The sequence below is a fragment of the Phyllobates terribilis genome, unplaced genomic scaffold (genome assembly GCF_046119375.1).
Source record: "Phyllobates terribilis strain yellow unplaced genomic scaffold, ASM4611937v1 Scaffold_505__1_contigs__length_1300667, whole genome shotgun sequence".
Classification (NCBI taxonomy): domain Eukaryota; kingdom Metazoa; phylum Chordata; class Amphibia; order Anura; family Dendrobatidae; genus Phyllobates; species Phyllobates terribilis.
The window spans coordinates 1,258,938-1,282,815 of record NW_027363265.1 but is presented as its reverse complement, the minus strand read 5'-3'; the positions used below and the strand labels follow the sequence as shown (position 1 = coordinate 1,282,815).

Genomic DNA, 23,878 nt, shown 5'->3' with positions numbered 1-23,878 from the left:
GGAAGAAAAAAACTTAATTTTTCAAGAAGAGCAAGCCGCTCTTCCTTCCCTGTAGGGCAATATAAATTAATAATTCTGACCCGCCACCCTCTATAACTCAAAAATGCAATTAAACATCGGCCTACCTCCACCACAATATAACTATCAATAGAGATTTCTTTATTCCCAACTAATATCCCCACCCCATCATTTTTATTATGATTAGACCCTGACCAGATATGCTGTCCGTAAGGCCAGTCTTTGTCACAAGGAGCATCCTGAATCCCACACTCCTGAAGGCAAAAAACATCAGCACCTAAATGTTTCAGGTAGTCCAGAACAGTTGTTCTTCTGATTTTAGATCTGATCTGCCTTACATTTAGGGACACTACATCCCAACCAGATTGGCAAGACATTAATTAAAGAAAAGAAATACATGACTCAATGTTGATCACGCCATACTCATCCATTATCATCAGACTGGGAAAGCACCCCAAAGGTGTTGATGCTCTCAGGGATGCCAAGGTAAGGAGCATCAGGGGAGAAGACATCCTGCGGGTAAATGCGGTCACTTGCAGGACTGTCGCACCCTCCGCTGGCAGGTGAGTACTCTCGTCTGGGTTTTTTATTGGCCAGTTCAGGAGTATCATCATCATCAAAAGACCTCCCAGAAGTAAAGTCTCCTTGGCCACCATCCCTGGCCACCTCTTCGTCTGTAGCACCCCAGGACAATGCAGGGGTTCGAGCAAGAGACACATCCATGTCACCCTCACCACATATTTCGGACTGATGAGGGAGGTCCACATCCAACTCGGAGATCTCCATACTTGGCCCAGCAGGGGCTGGAGGGTCCAACAGGGTCTGGGCCTCACCCACCAGATCTTCAACCTCAGGGGGCTCCGTCTCCTCATTGATCTCTGCAGTAGTCACCTGTGGGGTAACAGCAGGGACAGTAGGCTTACCTTTGGTCACTTCGGAGAAGGACCTAGGCTTGACTTTAGCCTTACAATCCCGAATCACATGTCCTTCCTCCCCGCAGGCATCACATACCACCGGGTTGGAACAATCCTTCGCCAGATGACCGTACTTGTTGCACTTTCTACAGTTTGGCAATTGTTTGCAGAAATCCTGGATATGCCCGAACATGTTGCATCTCCTGCAGAACAATGGCGCCTCGGGAAAAAACAGATATCCAGAGTCTCTTCCAATTGTAAAGTTCAGGGGAGGATAGTGAATACCTCCAGGACCATGAGGGTCTATCCCAAACCTCACAAAGTATTTATACTTCCCAGTCCACAGCCCTTCTCCATTTAAGATTTTATGGGAGAATTGCACAAAAATACAGTGTCTTCTCAGGAATGCAGTGATATCATCCCGGGAGATAAAGGGGTTGTGCATGAATACTACCACCGGGATATCCCCCTTAGAGTAGAGTACAGTGAAGATAAGTCCATCCAGCTGAGGGTGCTCTGAAAGGACTTGAAGAGTTTTGAAAAGGTTTTGGCAAGCCGCCATAGAAGAAAGCACCAAGACGTACCTATGCTCCCTTCTGAACTCCTGCAAACAGATGATCTCCGACTTCTGGATCTTCAGGATTTCATAGAAAATGGCGTTGACCAGGTATGACAACGAGAAATGGTCCTTCTTCTCCTCAGAGACCTCGATACGGAAAGCATTCTTGACCCGGGGATCCCCGGTCCCAGCAAAGCGAAGCTTGACACCCATGGTCGCTTCAGGAATCGCCTTCTCGTTTCCTCCTCACTCTCCCCCTATAGCAGCATCCAGCTTAAGCCACCGAAGTGGCGATGCTGGAAGGCCGAGGGCTAGTACACAAGGAACCTCTTGTCCAAACACTAGGTCTGAGCCAAAAGGCCGAGAAGCGATAACCAGAATTGGTTTCGAACTACGGAGCCACCCAAGGATCCTGAAGAGTCCATTTGTGGAGATGAGCTCCTGGACTCCCGTTAAGAAGACATGTTGTCAACCTCTAGATCCCTTACATGCCTGCACTTTTCGGCTTGCTGCTGCTGCAATCCACGCGTTTTAGATCTGCATAACTCCACCTCTTTAAACACAGCACCCTCACCCCCTGCTGTTCCCACCCGCCTCAACACCGTTGGAAGGGAGGAGAACCAATTAAGGCGGGGGGTGGGGTGGAACGAGCAGCTGTCTACCCTTAGCAGGAGGGCTGCTGATTACTTACCTCTCCTGCTGCTGCTGGCTGTCCAGCAGCAGACTGAAGGTGGCTGCTGCTGTGCGCAGGTATATAAAGGCTCAGAGCCTATTATGACACGCGCAGCCAGCGTTCCATTGCCACATTCCATCTACTGCAGGCAGGATACCTGGCTGGCTGAATGTCGCTGAGAAGCTCACAGAGACCGCCATAAGCAACAGTTTAACAGAATGCCACAGACTAATCAACCAAACTTTTTGGGTTGGGTTCTCTTTTATAGTCTGCAGGCATTAATTGAAAGAAGTCTGTGTTCCAGCAGAGGGAGACAACGTTTCAGAAAAGGCATTGTAGCAAACCAAAAAAGAATTTTTAAGCGCAGCAGAGTAACCAGCGCACATACCTGTTAGCTCAGGTGAGTTTAAAAGGCTGCTGTTGATAACAAGGGCATTTGCTAAATAGATGGTGTGTGTGCAACAATATACTGAAAGGTCAATTATATTGTGCAGCTTATCTCACCACCTGTAGTTATTTAGGTGAAAGCTCCAAAATGCTTGCCTAATATGTCTGTTTATCCAAAAGGAAGTAAAGAGGGAGAGCTAGAAAGATAGCATTGCGCTACATTACATGGCAATGCAATGCACAGTTGCTGAAGTTGAACCAAAATGAGCTTGTCATCTGGCTTCTGCAACTTTGAACATGAAAAATCCAATGAGGAGAAGAAAAGCAAAGCCAAAGAGTCCATCCCAAAATCCGACAAACAAGCAAAATGAACAAAAAACATTGAATTCAATACTTTCTGATTTTAGAAACTGCATTAAAGAAGGGGTGCACCGGTCCTGGACATACTGCAATACCAGGTCAATGCGTGGAGTGGACAGAGCAAGCTCTTTTTCCATCTCCCTGTTCTAAAAATCCATTTAATATATGGTCCCCAGATAGGGGACGTATCAGATATTAAACTGATAAGAACAGATACTACACTTGATCTTAGCCAAAAGGCCGAGAAGCGATAACCAGAATTGGTTTCGAACTACGGAGCCACCCAAGGATCCTGAAGAGTCCATTTGTGGAGATGAGCTCCTGGACTCCCGTTAAGAAGACATGTTGTCAACCTCTAGATCCCTTACATGCCTGCACTTTTCGGCTTGCTGCTGCTGCAATCCACGCGTTTTAGATCTGCATAACTCCACCTCTTTAAACACAGCACCCTCACCCCCTGCTGTTCCCACCCGCCTCAACACCGTTGGAAGGGAGGAGAACCAATTAAGGCGGGGGGTGGGGTGGAACGAGCAGCTGTCTACCCTTAGCAGGAGGGCTGCTGATTACTTACCTCTCCTGCTGCTGCTGGCTGTCCAGCAGCAGACTGAAGGTGGCTGCTGCTGTGCGCAGGTGTCACGGGTGTGTTGCCACGAAGATCGTCACGAGTACACAGCCTGACTTCTCGCAGCTGACTTGTTGGTGCTTTGTGTTTCTCGGCAGTGAGGGAGTTAATTCTCTCTCTCTCTGGGCTAGATGAGGTCCAGCCTCGCCCAGCTGCAATCAATACTTCTGTAGTGAGACTCCTTCATATACCTGCTGGTCTGTTTGGGAGGTGTCGGTGAAAGCATTTCATTCAGACTGACAGAGCGGATCGTGGTGTTTGGAGTTGCTGAGATAAGTGTATTTGGAAGTGTTTTTTCCCTTTCCTCGCTTTATCATTTATCTCCTTTCCCGTTGGTTTTCCCTCTGTTGTAGTTGAGAAGTTGTTTGTATGCAAGGTGGTTTTGGTTTTTCCCCTGTACTGTCTCGTTCGTCTAAATACTGTGTTTGGGCATATTATTTCTTGTTCCCTTTGGTTGTGATCGGGGTCCTTCTCAGGACTAGATTACTGAGGTGCAGGGATCTTCAGGAGGTAGGGGTTACGCTGGCGGCCTGGACCTCTGTACCTTTAACAGTACCTCCAGGTTGAGGGATTAGTCAGGGCCCCAGCTTAGGGTCAGCTTAGGCCCCCTACCTCCAGTATACAGTGACAGCGTGACATTTTCACCGACCCACTTAGTTTTTCTCCAGCTACTATGGATCCAGTAGCCGGTCTAGCTCGGCAATTGCAGAGTTTGTCCATGGAGCTGGCGGACGTTAGGTCCAAGGTTTGGCATCCTCAGGAGCAAGCCGGACCAGAACCTAAAGTAGCTCTCCCTGATAGGTTCACTGGGGTCGGGACAAGTTTTTTGTTTTCCGGGAGGCATGTAAATTGTACTTTCGGCTGCGGCCTCGGTCATCGGGGAGTGAAGAACAAAGGGTGGGAATTGTCATCTCGCTCCTACAAGGGGACCCACAATCTTGGGCGTTCTCTCTTCCCCCGGGTTCCCCGGCTCTCCAGTCAGTGGATAGGTTTTTCGCTGCCCTGGGACTCGTATATGATGACCCAGATCGGTTCTCCCTTGCTGAGTCTAAGTTACGTAGGATCCAGCAGGGAGATCGTCCGGCGGAGGAATTCTGTTCGGAGTTCCGTAGGTGGGCCACGGACACCCAGTGGAATGACCCGGCTCTTAGGAGCCAGTTTTGTCATGGTTTATCCGACAAATTACAGGATGTGTTGGCACAGTATGACTCTCCCGTGTCTCTGGAAGCCGCTATGGCCCTTGCTATTCGCGTGGACAGACGGCTTCGGGAGAGGTGCGGGATAACTCTACCCCCTGTTATGACTCCACCTCCTACAAGGTCCCCTCATATGGTGGTTCCCCTGGTCAGTCCAGAGGAGCCTATGCAATTAGGAGGGACATCATTTCGGGGGAGGGGACCGGTGGTGCGCCATAAGGCAGGAAGGTGTTTCTTCTGCGGGAGAAAGGGACATTTTATTGGGGGGTGTCCATCCCGTCCCTTGCAGAGTGAAGAGTCGTCGGAAAACTGTTGATCCCAGGTTGTGTGGTGGACGGCAATCTGGGAGTAGGTATTTCGTCCCTAGGTTCGTCTCAGTTTCTCGTACCGGCGGAGGTAGTGGTGGGTACGAGAACTGAGAGGATATCTGTTCTTCTGGATAGTGGGGCCGGGGCTAATCTGGTTGATGCTCGGTTTGCCCGGGTTCAAGGTATGCGGTTGAGTGAGTTGGCTAAACCCATCCCCATATTCTCGATCGATGCCAGGCCTCTCGGGCAGGGAAGTTTTTTGCAAGTTGTGCATGACGTAAAACTTCAAGTGGGGGCAATACATAAAGAACTGTTGTCTTGCTACGTGTTGGAGGGTCTTCCCACTCCTATTGTGTTGGGCCTTCCTTGGTTAGCTAAGCATAACCCGGTTATTAATTGGCAAACCAGGGAGATAAGCCAATGGAGTAAATTCTGTAATAAAAACTGCATGAACACGGTCATTGGTGCGGTTACTCCTTGGGTCTTACCTCCATTTCTGGCGGACTTTGAGGATGTATTCTCGGAGAAAGGGTGTCAGGAACTACCTCCTCATCGCGTGTATGACTGTTCTGTAAAATTGCTCCCTGAGGCCAAGTTACCTAAAGCTAGGTTGTATAACCTTTCTGGTCCTGAGAGGCAGGCCATGAAGGATTATATCTCAGAAAGTCTGGCTAAGGGGCATATTAGACCTTCATCTTCACCAGTGGCTGCGGGGTTCTTCTTTGTTAAGAAGAAAGATGGAGGCCTACGCCCTTGCCTGGATTTCCGTGAACTTAATCGGATTACGGTCCGAGATCCGTATCCGCTCCCACTTATTCCCGATCTCTTTAATCAGATCGTGGGCGCCAAATGGTTCTCTAAGTTGGATCTCAGGGGGGCGTACAATCTGATTAGGATGAAGGAGGGGGATGAGTGGAAGACGGCGTTTAACACTCCGGAGGGGCATTATGAGAACCTTGTCATGCCATTCGGGCTGACTAATGCCCCGGCGGTGTTCCAACACTTTGTTAATGACATTTTTCGCCGCTTGGTGGGACAGTTTGTTGTCATATATCTGGATGATATCCTAATTTACTCGCCGGATCTGGTGTCTCATCAGGAGCACGTTAGGCAGGTGTTACAGATCTTGCGGGATAATAAGCTGTATGCCAAGTGGGAAAAGTGTGTGTTCGCCGTACAGGAACTCCAGTTTTTAGGTTTTCTGGTTTCAGCGTCCGGTTTTCGTATGGACCCTGGGAAAGTGCGGGCAGTTCTTGAGTGGGATCGGAGAGAGAATCTTAAGGCACTACAACGTTTCCTGGGGTTTGCTAATTATTACCGAAAGTTCATTCGTAATTTCTCGTCCATGGTTAAGCCTCTCACTGACATGACTAAAAAGGGGACGGATTTTTCTAGGTGGTCTGACAAGGCTTGTCAAGCATTCTCCTCTTTGAAAAAATGTTTTGCCTCGGCGCCCATACTCATTCAACCTGATGCGTCTCAGACATTCATTGTAGAGGTAGACGCTTCCGAGGTAGGGGTGGGAGCAGTATTGTCACAGGGTTCGTCCCCTGGTAAGTGGCATCCGTGCGCCTTTTTCTCTAAAAAATTGTCGTCCGCGGAGAGGAATTACGATGTCGGCAATAGGGAACTCTTGGCCATTAAGTTAGCTTTTGAGGAGTGGCGCCATTTTCTGGAGGGGGCAGTTCATCCGGTCACCGTCATCACCGATCACAAGAACCTGCTATATCTGGAGTCCGCGAAACGTCTGAATCCCAGACAAGCTAGGTGGTCATTGTTTTTTACCAGGTTTAATTTTGTCGTTACATATCGTCCTGGGTCAAAAAATGTAAAGGCGGATGCCTTATCTCGTAGTTTCCCGGGGGCCGGGAATACGGACGACCCGATTCCTATCCTTCAGGAGGGGGTGGTGGTTTCGGCAGTATGCTCTGAGCTGGAGGAGGAGGTATTGGAGGCTCAGGGGGACGCCCCTGTTGGACCTCCAGGGAGATTGTTTGTTCCAGATCAGTTGCGACAAAAGGTGATCGAGGCACACCATAACTCAGTTTTTGCAGGACACCCGGGGAGTAAAGCAACTGTGGATCTCCTCTCGCGTCGGTTTTGGTGGCCTAATTTACATAAGGAGGTGGTAACTTTTGTCGCGTCCTGTGGGGTTTGTGTGCGCTCTAAGACCTCACATACCCGTCCGTCTGGGGCCCTCTTACCTTTGAAGATCCTGGCGCGTCCTTGGACTCATCTGTCTATGGACTTTATTACGGACCTCCCTCCGTCTTCGGGTAAAACGGTCATACTCGTTGTAGTGGACAGGTTCAGCAAGATGGCACAATTTATCGCTCTTCCGGCTCTCCCTAATGCTAAAACTCTTGCGCAGGTGTTCATTGGGGAGATTGTGAGGCTTCACGGGGTACCCTCCGAGGTGGTGTCTGATCGGGGGTCTCAGTTTGTGTCTAAGTTCTGGAAGGCGTTTTGTGCACGGCGGGGGATGCAGTTGTCATTCTCATCGGCTTTTCATCCTCAGACCAATGGTCAGACGGAACGTATGAACCAGAGCTTGGAGACATATCTCCGGTGTTTTGTGTCAGAGAACCAGGAGGACTGGGCTTCTTTCTTACCTCTGGCAGAGTTTGCTCTTAATAATAGGCGGAGCGAGTCCACTGGTAAGTCCCCGTTTTTTGGGGCATATGGTTTTCACCCCCAGTTTTGTACTTTCAGTGGGGGGGGCTCTTCGGGGGTTCCTGAGGAGGAACGATTTTCCTCATCACTCGCTTCAGTATGGAGAGGGGTGCTGAAGAATCTGAATACTATGGGGAACCGATACAAACGTATGGCTGATAGGAGGAGAGTGTCTGGTCCGGACCTAAGTGTGAACGATCGGGTATGGTTGTCTACCAGGAATATAAAACTTAAGGTTCCCTCCTGGAAACTGGGTCCCAGGTTCATCGGGCCGTACAGAATCAGTTCTATTATTAATCCGGTGGCATTCCATCTTGACCTCCCCCCTACGTTTAAAATTCACAACGTGTTTCACAGATCATTGCTTAAGAGGTATGTGGCGCCGGTGGTACCGTCACTTTTACCTCCCCCTCCAGTGGTTGTCAATGGTAACTTGGAGTTCCAGGTATCGAGGGTCATTGATTCATGCTTTAATCGCCGGTCCCTTCAGTACCTGGTTCATTGGAAGGGGTATGGTCCTGAGGAGAGGATGTGGGTTCCTGCGTCGGATATTAACGCAGACCGGTTAGTTCGGGCCTTCCACACGACTCACCCGGATAAACCTGGCCCTGAGGGTCCGGAGGCCCCTCGTAGAAGGGGGGGTACTGTCACGGGTGTGTTGCCACGAAGATCGTCACGAGTACACAGCCTGACTTCTCGCAGCTGACTTGTTGGTGCTTTGTGTTTCTCGGCAGTGAGGGAGTTAATTCTCTCTCTCTCTCTGGGCTAGATGAGGTCCAGCCTCGCCCAGCTGCAATCAATACTTCTGTAGTGAGACTCCTTCATATACCTGCTGGTCTGTTTGGGAGGTGTCGGTGAAAGCATTTCATTCAGACTGACAGAGCGGATCGTGGTGTTTGGAGTTGCTGAGATAAGTGTATTTGGAAGTGTTTTTTCCCTTTCCTCGCTTTATCATTTATCTCCTTTCCCGTTGGTTTTCCCTCTGTTGTAGTTGAGAAGTTGTTTGTATGCAAGGTGGTTTTGGTTTTTCCCTTGTACTGTCTCGTTCGTCTAAATACTGTGTTTGGGCATATTATTTCTTGTTCCCTTTGGTTGTGATCGGGGTCCTTCTCAGGACTAGATTACTGAGGTGCAGGGATCTTCAGGAGGTAGGGGTTACGCTGGCGGCCTGGACCTCTGTACCTTTAACAGTACCTCCAGGTTGAGGGATTAGTCAGGGCCCCAGCTTAGGGTCAGCTTAGGCCCCCTACCTCCAGTATACAGTGACAGCGTGGCAGCAGGTATATAAAGGCTCAGAGCCTATTATGACACGCGCAGCCAGCGTTCCATTGCCACATTCCATCTACTGCAGGCAGGATACCTGGCTGGCTGAGTGTCGCTGAGAAGCTCACAGAGACCGCCATAAGCAACAGTTTAACAGAATGCCACAGACTAATCAACCAAACTTTTTGGGTTGGGTTCTCTTTTATAGTCTGCAGGCATTAATTGAAAGAAGTCAGTGTTCCAGCAGAGGGAGACAACGTTTCAGAAAAGGCATTGTAGCAAACCAAAAAAGAAATTTTAAGCGCAGCAGAGTAACCAGCGCACATACCTGTTAGCTCAGGTGAGTTTAAAAGGCTTCTGTTGATAACAAGGGCATTTGCTAAATAGATGGTGTGTGTGCAACAATATACTGAAAGGTCAATTATATTGTGCAGCTTATCTCACCACCTGTAGTTATTTAGGTGAAAGCTCCAAAATGCTTGCCTAATATGTCTGTTTATCCAAAAGGAAGTAAAGAGGGAGAGCTAGAAAGATAGCATTGCGTTACATTACATGGCAATGCAATGCACAGTTGCTGAAGTTGAACCAAAATGAGCTTGTCATCTGGCTTCTGCAACTTTGAACATGAAAAATCCAATGAGGAGAAGAAAAGCAAAGCCAAAGAGTCCATCCCAAAATCCGACAAACAAGCAAAATGAACAAAAAACATTGAATTCAATACTTTCTGATTTTAGAAACTGCATTAAAGAAGGGGTGCACCGGTCCTGGAGATACTGCAATACCAGGTCAATGCGTGGAGTGGACAGAGCAAGCTCTTTTTCCATCTCCCTGTTCTAAAAATCCATTTAATATATGGTCCGCAGATAGGGGACGTATCAGATATTAAACTGATAAGAACAGATACTACACTTGATCTTAGCCAAAAGGCCGAGAAGCGATAACCAGAATTGGTTTCGAACTACGGAGCCACCCAAGGATCCTGAAGAGTCCATTTGTGGAGATGAGCTCCTGGACTCCCGTTAAGAAGACATGTTGTCAACCTCTAGATCCCTTACATGCCTGCACTTTTCGGCTTGCTGCTGCTGCAATCCACGCGTTTTAGATCTGCATAACTCCACCTCTTTAAACACAGCACCCTCACCCCCTGCTGTTCCCACCCGCCTCAACACCGTTGGAAGGGAGGAGAACCAATTAAGGCGGGGGGTGGGGTGGAACGAGCAGCTGTCTACCCTTAGCAGGAGGGCTGCTGATTACTTACCTCTCCTGCTGCTGCTGGCTGTCCAGCAGCAGACTGAAGGTGGCTGCTGCTGTGCGCAGGTATATAAAGGCTCAGAGCCTATTATCACACGCGCAGCCAGCGTTCCATTGCCACATTCCATCTACTGCAGGCAGGATACCTGGCTGGCTGAATGTCACTGAGAAGCTCACAGAGACCGCCATAAGCAACAGTTTAACAGAATGCCACAGACTAATCAACCAAACTTTTTGGGTTGGGTTCTCTTTTATAGTCTGCAGGCATTAATTGAAAGAAGTCAGTGTTCCAGCAGAGGGAGACAACGTTTCAGAAAAGGCATTGTAGCAAACCAAAAAAGAAATTTTAAGCGCAGCAGAGTAACCAGCGCACATACCTGTTAGCTCAGGTGAGTTTAAAAGGCTGCTGTTGATAACAAGGGCATTTGCTAAATAGATGGTGTGTGTGCAACAATATACTGAAAGGTCAATTATATTGTGCAGTTTATCTCACCACCTGTAGTTATTTAGGTGAAAGCTCCAAAATGCTTGCCTAATATGTCTGTTTATCCAAAAGGAAGTAAAGAGGGAGAGCTAGAAAGATAGCATTGCGTTACATTACATGGCAATGCAATGCACAGTTGCTGAAGTTGAACCAAAATGAGCTTGTCATCTGGCTTCTGCAACTTTGAACATGAAAAATCCAATGAGGAGAAGAAAAGCAAAGCCAAAGAGTCCATCCCAAAATCCGACAAACAAGCAAAATGAACAAAAAACATTGAATTCAATACTTTCTGATTTTAGAAACTGCATTAAAGAAGGGGTGCACCGGTCCTGGAGATACTGCAATACCAGGTCAATGCGTGGAGTGGACAGAGCAAGCTCTTTTTCCATCTCCCTGTTCTAAAAATCCATTTAATATATGGTCCCCAGATAGGGGACGTATCAGATATTAAACTGATAAGAACAGATACTACACTTGATCTTAGCCAAAAGGCCGAGAAGCGATAACCAGAATTGGTTTCGAACTACGGAGCCACCCAAGGATCCTGAAGAGTCCATTTGTGGAGATGAGCTCCTGGACTCCCGTTAAGAAGACATGTTGTCAACCTCTAGATCCCTTACATGCCTGCACTTTTCGGCTTGCTGCTGCTGCAATCCACGCGTTTTAGATCTGCATAACTCCACCTCTTTAAACACAGCACCCTCACCCCCTGCTGTTCCCACCCGCCTCAACACCGTTGGAAGGGAGGAGAACCAATTAAGGCGGGGGGTGGGGTGGAACGAGCAGCTGTCTACCCTTAGCAGGAGGGCTGCTGATTACTTACCTCTCCTGCTGCTGCTGCTGGCTGTCCAGCAGCAGACTGAAGGTGGCTGCTGCTGTGCGCAGGTATATAAAGGCTCAGAGCCTATTATGACACGCGCAGCCAGCGTTCCATTGCCACATTCCATCTACTGCAGGCAGGATACCTGGCTGGCTGAATGTCGCTGAGAAGCTCACAGAGACCGCCATAAGCAACAGTTTAACAGAATGCCACAGACTAATCAACCAAACTTTTTGGGTTGGGTTCTCTTTTATAGTCTGCAGGCATTAATTGAAAGAAGTCAGTGTTCCAGCAGAGGGAGACAACGTTTCAGAAAAGGCATTGTAGCAAACCAAAAAAGAAATTTTAAGCGCAGCAGAGTAACCAGCGCACATACCTGTTAGCTCAGGTGAGTTTAAAAGGCTGCTGTTGATAACAAGGGCATTTGCTAAATAGATGGTGTGTGTGCAACAATATACTGAAAGGTCAATTATATTGTGCAGCTTATCTCACCACCTGTAGTTATTTAGGTGAAAGCTCCAAAATGCTTGCCTAATATGTCTGTTTATCCAAAAGGAAGTAAAGAGGGAGAGCTAGAAAGATAGCATTGCGTTACATTACATGGCAATGCAATGCACAGTTGCTGAAGTTGAACCAAAATGAGCTTGTCATCTGGCTTCTGCAACTTTGAACATGAAAAATCCAATGAGGAGAAGAAAAGCAAAGCCAAAGAGTCCATCCCAAAATCCGACAAACAAGCAAAATGAACAAAAAACATTGAATTCAATACTTTCTGATTTTAGAAACTGCATTAAAGAAGGGGTGCACCGGTCCTGGAGATACTGCAATACCAGGTCAATGCGTGGAGTGGACAGAGCAAGCTCTTTTTCCATCTCCCTGTTCTAAAAATCCATTTAATATATGGTCCCCAGATAGGGGACGTATCAGATATTAAACTGATAAGAACAGATACTACACTTGATCTTAGCCAAAAGGCCGAGAAGCGATAACCAGAATTGGTTTCGAACTACGGAGCCACCCAAGGATCCTGAAGAGTCCATTTGTGGAGATGAGCTCCTGGACTCCCGTTAAGAAGACATGTTGTCAACCTCTAGATCCCTTACATGCCTGCACTTTTCGGCTTGCTGCTGCTGCAATCCACGCGTTTTAGATCTGCATAACTCCACCTCTTTAAACACAGCACCCTCACCCCCTGCTGTTCCCACCCGCCTCAACACCGTTGGAAGGGAGGAGAACCAATTAAGGCGGGGGGTGGGGTGGAACGAGCAGCTGTCTACCCTTAGCAGGAGGGCTGCTGATTACTTACCTCTCCTGCTGCTGCTGGCTGTCCAGCAGCAGACTGAAGGTGGCTGCTGCTGTGCGCAGGTATATAAAGGCTCAGAGCCTATTATGACACGCGCAGCCAGCGTTCCATTGTCACATTCCATCTACTGCAGGCAGGATACCTGGCTGGCTGAATGTCGCTGAGAAGCTCACAGAGACCGCCATAAGCAACAGTTTAACAGAATGCCACAGACTAATCAACCAAACTTTTTGGGTTGGGTTCTCTTTTATAGTCTGCAGGCATTAATTGAAAGAAGTCAGTGTTCCAGCAGAGGGAGACAACGTTTCAGAAAAGGCATTGTAGCAAACCAAAAAAGAAATTTTAAGCGCAGCAGAGTAACCAGCGCACATACCTGTTAGCTCAGGTGAGTTTAAAAGGCTGCTGTTGATAACAAGGGCATTTGCTAAATAGATGGTGTGTGTGCAACAATATACTGAAAGGTCAATTATATTGTGCAGCTTATCTCACCACCTGTAGTTATTTAGGTGAAAGCTCCAAAATGCTTGCCTAATATGTCTGTTTATCCAAAAGGAAGTAAAGAGGGAGAGCTAGAAAGATAGCATTGCGTTACATTACATGGCAATGCAATGCACAGTTGCTGAAGTTGAACCAAAATGAGCTTGTCATCTGGCTTCTGCAACTTTGAACATGAAAAATCCAATGAGGAGAAGAAAAGCAAAGCCAAAGAGTCCATCCCAAAAACCGACAAACAAGCAAAATGAACAAAAAACATTGAATTCAATACTTTCTGATTTTAGAAACTGCATTAAAGAAGGGGTGCACCGGTCCTGGAGATACTGCAATACCAGGTCAATGCGTGGAGTGGACAGAGCAAGCTCTTTTTCCATCTCCCTGTTCTAAAAATCCATTTAATATATGGTCCCCAGATAGGGGACGTATCAGATATTAAACTGATAAGAACAGATTTTTTTTTTAATTTGGCTATCCCCCACATGGGGATAAAAACCGTTTATTTAAAATTTAACAAATTACAGAAATAAAACCATTACATCCACATTACACTTTCGGGACTTCAAAGAAAAATAAAAATTCCATCACAGCAAATTTTACAAGACTTCAAATATTCCATAGGTTAAAAAGCCATTTGCCTGCCAACTTTACATTCTTTTTCCTGTCCAATAAATAGTATATGTACATTTCACTTTTACAAAAGGCTAAAACATCATCTACTGGTAACATTTCATGTTTAAAAACAGCAATATTTCTAGCATTCCAGAGCGCTATCTTGGCACAATTCACTGTCTTCCACGCCATTATTTTTTGGTCCATTGTTGGGCATTCCAGAAGACCATATAACACTGATGCAAAATTAAAGTCCTTGAGGTCCACCATTTTCTCCAGCAGGGGGATTAATCTTCTCCAGAACTCTTTAGCAAAAGCACAAGTCCATAAAAGATGCTTCACTGTCTCTTCTTCTTGACAACCTTCTCTTGGGCAGATGGCAGACCTCACAAAACCTCTTCTGTACTGGAATGCCCGGCAAGGAAGACAGTGGTGTGCGCAGCTCCAAGACATGTCTTTCTGTACATTAAAAAGATAAGGGGCGTTAATCATTTTCCATATGTGTACAGTTTTGTCATCATCATAACGTTCAATATCACACAACGTCACATCAGTACTAATTTGTTTGAGTAGTGTCTTGCTGTTACATAGATCCCCTGTCTGTTTCTTATTCAAATTAAAATCAAGAATAATTTTCTTTAAAATCTCATAATGTGCAGGCAGGTTAAAAGCATAAGGAAAGGATAAAACCGTTTCAAACCAACCAAACCTTCTCATGAGAAAACCAGTGTTAAAACGCATAAAATAGGAAAGGTAATTATCTTTAAAAAGGGTTTTAAAACAGAAACAGAAAAAATGTATTAAAAGAAACTTATCTAAAACAGGGAAATCTTTCCCACCTTTAACCTTTGGCTTTGTCACAATTTCTCTTTTGAGTTTCTCCATTTTTGAGCCCCAAAAAAAGGTAAAACATACTTTTGTAATTCGTTTCAACAAATTTGTAGGAGGGGGGAACACCAAACTAAGATATAACAGGATAGGTAATATCACCATTTTTACAATCAGAACTTTACCTTCCATTGACAGCTTTCTCATATTCCACATGCAGATTTTCTGATTAATTTTCTGTGCTGCCGCATCCCAGCTATTAAAACCATTATTAGATTCATTAAAAGAAACACCTAAAATAGTAATGGAATCTGTAACTGCAATTGGTACATCATGTAAACTCATCCCCCCGACATTTAAAATATTACATTTAGTAAGATTAATTTTAAAACCGGAAACTGTACAAAAAGACTGAATTTGGCTTATCGTTTTTTGTATTGAAGGTACATCACATCCAAACACTGCTACATCATCCATATAGCTTACAACTTTAACTTGTAGACCGTTCCCTCCGGGTAAGGGTACTCCACATATTTGCTTATCCCGGCGTATTGTACATAAAAGGGGTTCTATAGCACATATAAAAAGCAGGGGGGACAAAGGGCAACCCTGCTTCACCCCTGATTTTAAAACTACCTCTTTTGTTTTAAAACCATTAACTAAAATCTTACTCGTACAATCATTATAAAAAGCTTTAAGAGACAATAAAAACCCACCCGGAATGCCCATTTTTTCTAAAACTTTAAAAAGATAAAAATGAGACACGCGGTCAAAAGCTTTCTCAAAATCCACCGCTAGGATTGACATCTTTGTCTTTCTGGTTTTTACATCTTCAATACAATCTTTCACCAGGTTTAAATTGTCCCAGATACTACGCCCAGGTACCCCGCATACCTGATTTGCATGAATTACTTTATGTATCACTTTTTTCAACCGATTTGCACAGATCTTAGCCATAATTTTGTAATCACTATTTAAAAGAGTTATCGGCCTCCAGTTTTTAAGATCCGTTTTGTCACCTTTTTTGTATAGTAGTGATACCTCACCTTTCTTCCATGAGTTGAGTAAAACCTTATTATTAAAAACTTCGGAAAACAAATTAAACAAATCATCTTTTAAAATATCATAAAAACTTATATAAAACTCTATGGGGATACCATCAGGGCCGGGCACTTTACCATTTTTAAAACTCTTCATGGTTTCTAAAATCTCTTCCTCACATAGAGGTTGGGATAAAAAACTTTGGGCATCAGCATCTAGGGTGGACTTGATCTCCCCCAGGAAAGTGTGTATTAAATCATGGTCTACAGTTTTTACATTAAAAAGATCATTAAAATAGACATTTACCTTATCCAATATAACGTTGATATTATTATCTCCATCTATGTTATCAATTATTGTTTTCGCCTGTTTGTTTTTCTTAAAAAAATACCTGGAACAAGTCTCATCCTCTTCTACGTGTTTTACCTTTGAACGAAAAATCAGTTCTTTTCCTTTTTGTTCCAACCACTTTGAAATTTCTCCTTTAAGACTCAATATATCATTACCTACATCCAGACCATTGTCTTTGAATTTGTACAATGTCTGTAACCTGATATTAAGAAAATTATAGATCTCAAACTTTTCTTTAGCTTTTTGTATGCTTTTCTTTATAAAGAAATCTTTAATGTTTATTTTCATTCTATCCCACCAGGAGCTAAAAGAAATATTGGGGTTTTTCCTTTTTCTACACTTTACATAAAACTCAATAAAATCCGATAAAATTTGTGGATCTTTTAAAAGGGACACATTCAATTTCCAAGATTTCTTACCACATTTCTTCTTTCCATTAATCCTCACTCTAAAAGATAAAACCTTGTGATCTGAGAGAATATTAGTTAAAACTTCACATTTCACTGGCAGTATTTTTTCTGAACCTAAAACAAAATCTATCCTGGAGCTACATGTAGAATTGCTCCAGGTGAAACCAGCGTCTATAGGGCTATCCTTGTTACATTCTTTATACACATCAGTTAATTTACAATCATTTATAATATTGCTTAACATTCCAGACGTTTTGTCATAATTTCTACTCACGGAACCGGAGCGTCGGCTTTCGCCTTTTAAAATACAATTAAAATCACCTGCCAGGATAAAAGGTTCAGAAATGTTAATAAATAAAGGTAAAATTTCCAGCATATCAGCCCTTTCATTTTTATCAGGTGACCCATAAAAATTTAAAAACTGCCATCTTGTCCCATCAATAAAAGCCTTAACTAAAAGAATACGACCCGGTAAAATATCTTGGATAAAATCAATAGACACATTTCCCTTAAAAAGTATAGCTACCCCGGCTGATCCGGTTTCATTTGATCCAGACCAGACCGATGGACCATGTTTCCACTCTTCCTTATATTTTTTGTAAGAAATCTTATGAGGGATATGACATTCTTGTAAAAAGAAAACAGAAGCTGTAAAACAGGTTAAAAAATGTAAAACAGTAGCTCTTCTGGTCTTGGATCCTATGCCTCTCACATTGAGGGAAACACCACTAATGTCAGCCATCATAACAAATGGTTAGGAAGAAACAAAAACTGGACTTTACCTATCCGATGGACGGATCAGACCACTTGGACTTTCACCAACGCCCTCTTCTGAATCCACCGTTATCAAAGAGTCTTCATCATCGGAGAAGGAACATTCACTTAAATTAAGACCCGACGCTACTGGGGTGTAGCTCGGAAGGATATTGAGAGAAAGGTTACACTGGGTCTCCATAGGCTGACCATTTAGGTCCTCGTCAGGTGGGTCTCCGAGAGGCTCCGCACTCCCCTGCTGACCCGCAGAGGGTCGTAACACAGGGGCAGGCTGCGCACATGGCGGAGCCTCAGAGTCCCCGGAGGCAGCCAGGTTCGGGGCCCCACCTGGGGCAGCAGAGCCCCGGGACCTCGGGATTCCAGAGTCTACACCCCCGTGAGGGGATGTATCCATCTCCTCCCTATTAGCCACCTCCACGGAACCATTCTTTTTCTTATTATGAGACCTCACCAAATGCCACGTACCGCCCTCGCTCTCGTGAGACCCAGTGGGAATTTTGGGCTCGGTGTCAGCCTTTTGGCGCTCTTTTTTGGCCTTACCGACCGCCCCTTTATGATCTTTCTCAGCCTTCCTTTTAGCCTCCTTATGGTCTTTCAGCCAGCTCCTGGGCTCCTGTGAGTTACCTGTCATTGACTCGGAGGGATTGTTACTAGTCGAAGCGCCCTTATCACCTCCCGAGGCTCCAGGTTGTTGTTCCTCCTCCTGAGGGGTGGTCTGATTGGCCCGTCCATTCCCGGATGTCTTGGACTTCTCCTTTTGTTTTTGTTCATCCTCTCTGAACCTGTGAGGGCAAGAAAAATAGAAATGACCAGGTGTCCGACAAAAAGAGCATTTTTTTTCATTTGGGCACTCCTTTGTGTCATGTTCAGTAATGGCACAATTTCTACAAGTGGCACCACAACTATCCTTAGAGTGCCCATAGAGACCACAATACCTACAGAAAAGTGGCATTCCTGAGAAAAAAAAATCCCCATTAGTTTGCCCTATTTTAAATCGAGCTGGAGGAAGTCTCACATCTCCAGGGAATTTAGGGTCTCTTTCACATTTTACTAAAAACTTCCATTTTGAGGTCCAGATGTTAAACTCATTCAACACTTTCCCAATCAATTTCACACTTTTAAAATAAACTGACAAAAAGGAAATAACCTCTGGTGCTGTTATGAAGGGTGAGAAGATTTTCACAACCACCATCTTTACCTCATCCAGGACGTGCTCGATGATCTGAATCCCTTTTAGACCAGGGCTATTTTCTACTGACTTAACTCTGGACAAAACATCTTTGAAAATACCTTCGCCAGTAAAGGTTACATCATAATCTCCACGTCGAGGATAATCCTGGATAGAAAGGATTTCGTTGGTTCTGACGTGGAGCAGTTTCTCAAGCACGTCCTGGACTACATATCCCAGATTCCGCATATCGGAACCACCAGCCGTAAAGCGGACCCTTATGGTGTTCTTAAGCCTTGCATATAGAGGCACGAGGTTGGGGTCAACCTCCATGGTATGGCGCAACAAAATGCAAATTGCAACCGCCTGCAATCTGCGCCTTCAGAGCTTTGAGATAAAGCACCTGAAGGCTGGGGGATCGCTGCCCGTTACCCTAGGACTAATCCCTCTCCCTAATAGCAGCAGGCAGGTGAAGCCCACCGAAGTGGACGATCCTGCCAGGCCAAGGAGAGGGGTACCTGAGTGCCCTTCAACTGAAACCTCCTGCTGTGAAGCACTTGGTCTCAGCCAAAAGGCCGAGAAGCGATAACCAGAATTGGTTTCGAACTACGGAGCCACCCAAGGATCCTGAAGAGTCCATTTGTGGAGATGAGCTCCTGGACTCCCGTTAAGAAGACATGTTGTCAACCTCTAGATCCCTTACATGCCTGCACTTTTCGGCTTGCTGCTGCTGCAATCCACGCGTTTTAGATCTGCATAACTCCACCTCTTTAAACACAGCACCCTCACCCCCTGCTGTTCCCACCCGCCTCAACACCGTTGGAAGGGAGGAGAACCAATTAAGGCGGGGGGTGGGGTGGAACGAGCAGCTGTCTACCCTTAGCAGGAGGGCTGCTGATTACTTACCTCTCCTGCTGCTGCTGGCTGTCCAGCAGCAGACTGAAGGTGGCTGCTGCTGTGCGCAGGTATATAAAGGCTCAGAGCCTATTATGACACGCGCAGCCAGCGTTCCATTGCCACATTCCATCTACTGCAGGCAGGATACCTGGCTGGCTGAATGTCGCTGAGAAGCTCACAGAGACCGCCATAAGCAACAGTTTAACAGAATGCCACAGACTAATCAACCAAACTTTTTGGGTTGGGTTCTCTTTTATAGTCTGCAGGCATTAATTGAAAGAAGTCAGTGTTCCAGCAGAGGGAGACAACGTTTCAGAAAAGGCATTGTAGCAAACCAAAAAAGAAATTTTAAGCGCAGCAGAGTAACCAGCGCACATACCTGTTAGCTCAGGTGAGTTTAAAAGGCTGCTGTTGATAACAAGGGCATTTGCTAAATAGATGGTGTGTGTGCAACAATATACTGAAAGGTCAATTATATTGTGCAGCTTATCTCACCACCTGTAGTTATTTAGGTGAAAGCTCCAAAATGCTTGCCTAATATGTCTGTTTATCCAAAAGGAAGTAAAGAGGGAGAGCTAGAAAGATAGCATTGCGTTACATTACATGGCAATGCAATGCACAGTTGCTGAAGTTGAACCAAAATGAGCTTGTCATCTGGCTTCTGCAACTTTGAACATGAAAAATCCAATGAGGAGAAGAAAAGCAAAGCCAAAGAGTCCATCCCAAAATCCGACAAACAAGCAAAATGAACAAAAAACATTGAATTCAATACTTTCTGATTTTAGAAACTGCATTAAAGAAGGGGTGCACCGGTCCTGGAGATACTGCAATACCAGGTCAATGCGTGGAGTGGACAGAGCAAGCTCTTTTTCCATCTCCCTGTTCTAAAAATCCATTTAATATATGGTCCCCAGATAGGGGACGTATCAGATATTAAACTGATAAGAACAGATACTACACTTGATCTTAGCCAAAAGGCCGAGAAGCGATAACCAGAATTGGTTTCGAACTACGGAGCCACCCAAGGATCCTGAAGAGTCCATTTGTGGAGATGAGCTCCTGGACTCCCGTTAAGAAGACATGTTGTCAACCTCTAGATCCCTTACATGCCTGCACTTTTCGGCTTGCTGCTGCTGCAATCCACGCGTTTTAGATCTGCATAACTCCACCTCTTTAAACACAGCACCCTCACCCCCTGCTGTTCCCACCCGCCTCAACACCGTTGGAAGGGAGGAGAACCAATTAAGGCGGGGGGTGGGGTGGAACGAGCAGCTGTCTACCCTTAGCAGGAGGGCTGCTGATTACTTACCTCTCCTGCTGCTGCTGGCTGTCCAGCAGCAGACTGAAGGTGGCTGCTGCTGTGCGCAGGTATATAAAGGCTCAGAGCCTATTATGACACGCGCAGCCAGCGTTCCATTGCCACATTCCATCTACTGCAGGCAGGATACCTGGCTGGCTGAATGTCGCTGAGAAGCTCACAGACACCGCCATAAGCAACAGTTTAACAGAATGCCACAGACTAATCAACCAAACTTTTTGGGTTGGGTTCTCTTTTATAGTCTGCAGGCATTAATTGAAAGAAGTCAGTGTTCCAGCAGAGGGAGACAACATTTCAGAAAAGGCATTGAAGCAAACCAAAAAAGAAATTTTAAGCGCAGCAGAGTAACCAGCGCACATACCTGTTAGCTCAGGTGAGTTTAAAAGGCTGCTGTTGATAACAAGGGCATTTGCTAAATAGATGGTGTGTGTGCAACAATATACTGAAAGGTCAATTATATTGTGCAGCTTATCTCACCACCTGTAGTTATTTAGGTGAAAGCTCCAAAATGCTTGCCTAATATGTCTGTTTATCCAAAAGGAAGTAAAGAGGGAGAGCTAGAAAGATAGCATTGCGTTACATTACATGGCAATGCAATGCACAGTTGCTGAAGTTGAACCAAAATGAGCTTGTCATCTGGCTTCTGCAACTTTGAACATGAAAAATCCAATGAGGAGAAGAAAAGCAAAGCCAAAGAGTCCATCCCAAAATCCGACAAACAAGCAAAATGAACAAAAAACATTGAATTCAATACTTTCTGATTTTAGAAACTGCATTAAAGAAGGGGTGCACCGGTCCTGGAGATACTGCAATACCAGGTCAATGCGTGGAGTGGACAGAGCAAGCTCTTTTTCCATCTCCCTGTTCTAAAAATCCATTTAATATATGGTCCCCAGATAGGGGACGTATCAGATATTAAACTGATAAGAACAGATACTACACTTGATCTTAGCCAAAAGGCCGAGAAGCGATAACCAGAATTGGTTTCGAACTACGGAGCCACCCAAGGATCCTGAAGAGTCCATTTGTGGAGATGAGCTCCTGGACTCCCGTTAAGAAGACATGTTGTCAACCTCTAGATCCCTTACATGCCTGCACTTTTCGGCTTGCTGCTGCTGCAATCCACGCGTTTTAGATCTGCATAACTCCACCTCTTTAAACACAGCACCCTCACCCCCTGCTGTTCCCACCCGCCTCAACACCGTTGGAAGGGAGGAGAACCAATTAAGGCGGGGGGTGGGGTGGAACGAGCAGCTGTCTACCCTTAGCAGGAGGGCTGCTGATTACTTACCTCTCCTGCTGCTGCTGCTGGCTGTCCAGCAGCAGACTGAAGGTGGCTGCTGCTGTGCGCAGGTATATAAAGGCTCAGAGCCTATTATGACATGCGCAGCCAGCGTTCCATTGCCACATTCCATCTACTGCAGGCAGGATACCTGGCTGGCTGAATGTCGCTGAGAAGCTCACAGAGACCGCCATAAGCAACAGTTTAACAGAATGCCACAGACTAATCAACCAAACTTTTTGGGTTGGGTTCTCTTTTATAGTCTGCAGGCATTAATTGAAAGAAGTCAGTGTTCCAGCAGAGGGAGACAACGTTTCAGAAAAGGCATTGTAGCAAACCAAAAAAGAAATTTTAAGCGCAGCAGAGTAACCAGCGCACATACCTGTTAGCTCAGGTGAGTTTAAAAGGCTGCTGTTGATAACAAGGGCATTTGCTAAATAGATGGTGTGTGTGCAACAATATACTGAAAGGTCAATTATATTGTGCAGCTTATCTCACCACCTGTAGTTATTTAGGTGAAAGCTCCAAAATGCTTGCCTAATATGTCTGTTTATCCAAAAGGAAGTAAAGAGGGAGAGCTAGAAAGATAGCATTGCGTTACATTACATGGCAATGCAATGCACAGTTGCTGAAGTTGAACCAAAATGAGCTTGTCATCTGGCTTCTGCAACTTTGAACATGAAAAATCCAATGAGGAGAAGAAAAGCAAAGCCAAAGAGTCCATCCCAAAATCCGACAAACAAGCAAAATGAACAAAAAACATTGAATTCAATACTTTCTGATTTTAGAAACTGCATTAAAGAAGGGGTGCACCGGTCCTGGAGATACTGCAATACCAGGTCAATGCGTGGAGTGGACAGAGCAAGCTCTTTTTCCATCTCCCTGTTCTAAAAATCCATTTAATATATGGTCCCCAGATAGGGGACGTATCAGATATTAAACTGATAAGAACAGATACTACACTTGATCTTAGCCAAAAGGCCGAGAAGCGATAACCAGAATTGGTTTCGAACTACGGAGCCACCCAAGGATCCTGAAGAGTCCATTTGTGGAGATGAGCTCCTGGACTCCCGTTAAGAAGACATGTTGTCAACCTCTAGATCCCTTACATGCCTGCACTTTTCGGCTTGCTGCTGCTGCAATCCACGCGTTTTAGATCTGCATAACTCCACCTCTTTAAACACAGCACCCTCACCCCCTGCTGTTCCCACCCACCTCAACACCGTTGGAAGGGAGGAGAACCAATTAAGGCGGGGGGTGGGGTGGAACGAGCAGCTGTCTACCCTTAGCAGGAGGGCTGCTGATTACTTACCTCTCCTGCTGCTGCTGGCTGTCCAGCAGCAGACTGAAGGTGGCTGCTGCTGTGCGCAGGTTTATAAAGGCTCAGAGCCTATTATGACACGCGCAGCCAGCGTTCCATTGCCACATTCCATCTACTGCAGGCAGGATACCTGGCTGGCTGAATGTCGCTGAGAAGCTCACAGAGACCGCCATAAGCAACAGTTTAACAGAATGCCACAGACTAATCAACCAAACTTTTTGGGTTGGGTTCTCTTTTATAGTCTGCAGGCATTAATTGAAAGAAGTCAGTGTTCCAGCAGAGGGAGACAACATTTCAGAAAAGGCATTGAAGCAAACCAAAAAAGAAATTTTAAGCGCAGCAGAGTAACCAGCGCACATACCTGTTAGCTCAGGTGAGTTTAAAAGGCTGCTGTTGATAACAAGGGCATTTGCTAAATAGATGGTGTGTGTGCAACAATATACTGAAAGGTCAATTATATTGTGCAGCTTATCTCACCACCTGTAGTTATTTAGGTGAAAGCTCCAAAATGCTTGCCTAATATGTCTGTTTATCCAAAAGGAAGTAAAGAGGG

At 45.5% G+C, this 23,878-nt stretch overlaps 8 non-coding genes across 8 annotated transcripts; all 8 read right to left on the bottom strand.

Annotated features, from left to right (window-relative positions):
- Positions 1-2,972: 2,972 nt before the first annotated feature.
- Positions 2,973-3,163, bottom strand: LOC141231303 (U2 spliceosomal RNA). Its single transcript, XR_012297716.1, has one exon. It is a non-coding gene; the product is annotated as a U2 spliceosomal RNA (small nuclear RNA).
- A 6,558-nt stretch (positions 3,164-9,721) lies between these two features.
- LOC141231360 (U2 spliceosomal RNA) lies at positions 9,722-9,912 on the bottom strand. The gene has a single exon (XR_012297771.1). It is a non-coding gene; the product is annotated as a U2 spliceosomal RNA (small nuclear RNA).
- Positions 9,913-11,021: 1,109 nt separating this feature from the next.
- On the bottom strand, positions 11,022-11,212 carry LOC141231261 (U2 spliceosomal RNA). The gene has a single exon (XR_012297674.1). It is a non-coding gene; the product is annotated as a U2 spliceosomal RNA (small nuclear RNA).
- A 1,112-nt stretch (positions 11,213-12,324) lies between these two features.
- On the bottom strand, positions 12,325-12,515 carry LOC141231259 (U2 spliceosomal RNA). The gene has a single exon (XR_012297671.1). It is a non-coding gene; the product is annotated as a U2 spliceosomal RNA (small nuclear RNA).
- Positions 12,516-13,624: 1,109 nt separating this feature from the next.
- Positions 13,625-13,822, bottom strand: LOC141231413 (U2 spliceosomal RNA). Its single transcript, XR_012297818.1, has one exon. It is a non-coding gene; the product is annotated as a U2 spliceosomal RNA (small nuclear RNA).
- A 6,381-nt stretch (positions 13,823-20,203) lies between these two features.
- Positions 20,204-20,394, bottom strand: LOC141231258 (U2 spliceosomal RNA). The gene has a single exon (XR_012297670.1). It is a non-coding gene; the product is annotated as a U2 spliceosomal RNA (small nuclear RNA).
- A 1,109-nt stretch (positions 20,395-21,503) lies between these two features.
- Positions 21,504-21,694, bottom strand: LOC141231257 (U2 spliceosomal RNA). Its single transcript, XR_012297669.1, has one exon. It is a non-coding gene; the product is annotated as a U2 spliceosomal RNA (small nuclear RNA).
- Positions 21,695-22,806: 1,112 nt separating this feature from the next.
- On the bottom strand, positions 22,807-22,997 carry LOC141231256 (U2 spliceosomal RNA). Its single transcript, XR_012297668.1, has one exon. It is a non-coding gene; the product is annotated as a U2 spliceosomal RNA (small nuclear RNA).
- Positions 22,998-23,878: the final 881 nt, after the last annotated feature.